This window comes from Cicer arietinum, chromosome 4 (assembly GCF_000331145.2).
Source record: "Cicer arietinum cultivar CDC Frontier isolate Library 1 chromosome 4, Cicar.CDCFrontier_v2.0, whole genome shotgun sequence".
Taxonomy (NCBI): domain Eukaryota; kingdom Viridiplantae; phylum Streptophyta; class Magnoliopsida; order Fabales; family Fabaceae; genus Cicer; species Cicer arietinum.
Genome location: NC_021163.2, coordinates 46,283,417 through 46,288,153, shown reverse-complemented (window position 1 = coordinate 46,288,153; position 4,737 = coordinate 46,283,417).

Here is a 4,737-nt window from a genome sequence, read left to right as displayed (position 1 = left end):
TGATGTATAAATATACTTTGTCATAGCATTGGAAAACACTAATTTCTGGGAATTTCCATGTGCCATTTTGCTCTGGTATGATGGATAGCGAAGTTTGTCGACTGGTCCCATCCCAACTTATTTTCTAGATAGTCATAGTGATAGAATTTCATGGAAGAAACTATACATAGCATTAAGTCACTATGAGCCAGATTGATTTCAAAGATTGCATAGAACATAATTGAATTTATGGCAGCAAATTCAAAAATGGACAAAGAGAAGGAAATTTTTTGTTGCAACAAACCAACCTATACCTCTTTCAAGGTATCTGTAACACCCCAATTTTTAACAACGCAAGTGTATTGTTTTTTCTTTAACCAATTAATAAAATATCAAAGGGCAGCACAAATGACAAATGTCATAATTAATTACATCATAATTATAACAAACTGAAATAGTCTTGAGGTGATAAACCAAAATATCCAAATATAAAATACTCTAAAGCTATGAGACCTATTAGACATCGCTCATACCTTGAGGTATTCTCGGCAGACACGTGTACAAGTACTGCTCCAAGAAATACTACTCCCCCCATGGTCACGTCAAAAAAATGGAACATGGACCCACCAAAACAGAAGTCATCTTACAGTATAAGTATAGTTATAGTCATCCCAAAATGAAATAAGTACAACCACCAAAAGAAGACATCAAGTCCCTATACAACAAAACTAATCTGATCATACTCTAGTAACTACAATAACATGGGTGACCTCCACACACTCTACAAGTCTCGTCTGACGCAGTATCTATCTTCGAGGTAACCTCCTCCTCATCAACATCCATAGACGGATCGATCTCTTCAGAAGTCAGATGTACCCACGAGATAGGTGTCTTTGGCGGCGCTGGAATCTCAAAACAATTCAATAACTCTGTGATGGTTAGTAAGCGATCATTCCCCAGAGAAGGAAGCTATGACTCGGCCCACCTAGATGGTCTTGTAGTCTCTCGCTCCACTGGCCTCAGCCCCTTATCATTTCCGCCAGTCCCTGGTCCAACCATTGTATCCTTAGCTCCTACGGTGGCCTCTGCGTCAACCCTAACTGAGGAATCCTCTGTGTCTTCCCATGCTCCACTCATTCCGAGCACCAATCTTGTTGGCACCGGATAGTCAATCTTCTCGCGAGTGAGCTCCACGAGGTATACTGCTCCATCTCTCCTACTCGTCCTCGCTACCCTACCCGTATAAGTAGCCTTGCTTGAGATGGGGTCGTATGCCCAAGAAGTCGGTGAATCTTGGTCAGGGAAGTCTAACGAAGTTTCCGTCGTCAGGGTAACAATCGGTGGAATGGACTCGGGTATCATCTGAGGGCAAAGCCCAAATTTCCACAATAATTGTAAAGGGTCACCAATCGAAATTAACAAATAACACTTAGCATTTAAATTTCAAATGCACAAAATAACCTTTCAACTTAGTATACTCCTCGAGAGGGTTTTCATATGTCCAAAAATGCATAACAATGTTGAAAAATGAAGTTTTGATAAACTACATTGTCGTAGTCGAATACAACTGAGAAAATGCAGATTTTCTGTTATAAAATGGCTCTGAATCAATCAACACTTCAAACATTAATACTATCAATTATGAACACATAATTACATCAAAACTTAACCAACCCAATTTCACACCTCAAAACAATTAAGGCAAATCACAACAACAACCGAATATGTATATACAATCTTCATAGTATAACAAACACAACTCGCGTGTCAAGCACTCTAATGCAATGCGTATATGCCAGAATGCATGATTCCGGATGTCAAAGCCAAAACCCTCCTCGAAAGGCGTAAATCATAATTGTACAGCCTCTCACAGACAAGTACTAATTACCAAGGTGCAATCTCTCACGGATCAGCATGATTTACTAGCATGCAGTCTCTCACAGACCAGCACGACATACAATAGTGCAGTCGCTCATAGACCAACACGATTTTCTAGAGTGCAATCGCTCATAGATCAACACATTCTAGAGTACAATCTCTCACGAATCAGCACGATTTACTAGCGTGTAGTCTCTCACAGACCAGCACGACATACAAGAGTGCAGTCACTCACAGACCAACACGATTTTCTAGAGTGCAATCGCTCACGGATCATCACATTCTAGAGTGCAGTCACTCAAAGACCAGCACGATTTTCTAGAGTGCAATCGCTCACAGATCAGCCCGACGCGACAAACCCTACAAGGATAAGATGAACCAACAATTCACATGACATCATCCTGTGGCCCATCACAGTCACCACTATCACCAAAGCCCCATTGTGGCCACCATGTACTATGAAATGAATGAGCATACTCTGACTCTTTTCACCACAATCATTAAGTAAATGCAGCTATTAAAAGATTCCCCATTTTTAATACTCATTTAACACTAATGATTTTCAGATACAACACAGAGCATACTCAAACATATTTATTCGCACCAATTTCAATTTCCACAAACACACATAAATCACTTCCCCAAATTCAATCCACACATAAATTGAATTAAATTCATTTTCCACCAATTCATACATAAATTTCTTCTAAAAAATTCATAATATTAATTATGAACACGTCAATTTCACCAAACATGAATCACCAAAATTTTTAAACATTAATCACCCATATTCAATCTCTAAAATTTTCAACCATAAATCACCACAACAACATTAATATATCAGAGTTCTCCCCACTTCTAACTCTGTGCCAACGGTCTCGATTCCTTTTCGAGACTCAAGGAGCTAACTACATAAACATGAATATTTATAACAATTTATTCACAATAAAACTAATCCAAACACAACAAAATTCTCAAAATTAAATATTTCTCAAACACCAAACTTTTAAAACCAAATAATCTATATTATTTAGTTAAAACTAAATAAAACAAATATTGTCCAAATATCACATACACACACTCGACTATTAAATCACCAAATTTTTTGAGTTAATAAAATACTCTAAACTTTTTTCCTTTTTAAAACTCAGTTCAAGAGTAACATTTAAACTCTAACCATTTTTAATTTGAATCTATCTTTTTGCTCAAACTCTTTAACTTAGTTAAAATTTGAAACTTTTTCACAACTTTAACAACTCTAAATTATTTTTGTAAAATTTCAACTTCAGTATAAACTCATTTATTTGAAAATAACTCATTATGTAACACAAACACTTCAAATTTAGTCACCACACATAAATCACATCTAAAAAATTCATAATATTAATAATGAGCACATAAATCACACCAAATTTGAATCACCATAAACCACACCTCAAATTTAAATTCCTCTAAATTACACATAAACACATTAAATTCATTTTTCACAAATCTATACCTCAAATACATCAAATTTCTATTTCACAATTAATGCCCTAAATGCGTACTAAAAGTTTGGAAGGAGCCATTACCTTAACGGTAGCTTTAACAAGCGATTATCGCACCGCGATTAATTTTTGTAAAAACTTGGCTCAAGTCGTCGCTTTCAAAGCTGGCTCATTAGCACCGTAGCGTAGAGATGAGCAACTTTCCCTTCTGTCACTTCTCAAAACGAAGCTTAGATCTAGAAGAGAAATGAGAGTTTGTGTTTGTTTTTGTTTTTTTTAAAAAAACACCAACACTTTTTGAAACAGGGGAGGAAGAAGAAGATCTCGCATGACACAGGAGGAAAAATGTTTGTTTTGAGCTTTCTGCCTTCCTTTCTTTCCGAGATATTTTTAACAAAACTGCTCGGTATTAAATTCTTCGTAACGTAAATAAATTATTTTTTGACAATTAATTTTAATCGGATTTCCAAAAATATATTTTTGACATTTAACTCACAAAATACCAAAAATTGGGCTAAAAGCCTAAGAAATTCAACACAAAATACCCTAAAATTGTATAACTTAGGATTTAAAATTAAGGGTCTTACAGTATCTATGGAGTAGAGTCGGCGATTTTGAAAAATTACCGTAGAGGAACAAATGATTTTGCAGAAAATGATTTTGAGAGGATGACAAATGACTGAGACGTACACAAGAAGGAAGAAGAAATTGTTGGAGGAAGTCATTAAAAAAAATAGGGATTAGAGGGATTAAAAGAGGAAAAAAATTATTTAGAAACTAAGTAAAAAAATGAGGTGAAACATAAAAACACAAGAGAACTCTCTAAGGCGTACACATCAGCTTTTTTGCCGAGGTATGATATGTTTGCACATGTGGAAGAAATTACTATGAGGTGACATGTGAGTTTGTTTTAAATATATATAATAGACAAGTAATAACATTTGAATGATAATGGTGATGACTAAAATATGATTTAGAAACCTATAGAATTCACTACAAGAAAAACACCATTTTGTGGCCAACTTTATAAATATTTTGTGGCCGAATAAAACCCTCACAAATTAGTGACCGAAAAAGCCCTCACAAATGCCAAAATTGAAATTGGTCTTTATTTGTGGCTGAAAAAGCCCTCACAAATTTTTAAGTATTTAACTGGATTTGTGGCTGCCTAAGCCCTCACAAAATCACAATATTGTGATTTTGTGAGGGCTTAGGCAACCACAAAATCAAGTTAAATATTTAAGGATTTTGTGAGGGCTTTTTCAGCCACAAATAAAGACCAATTTCAATTTTGACATTTGTGAGGGCTTTTTCGGTCACTAATTTGTGAGAGTTTTATTCGGCCACAAAATATTTATAAAGTTGGCCACAAAATGATGTTTTTCTTGTAGTG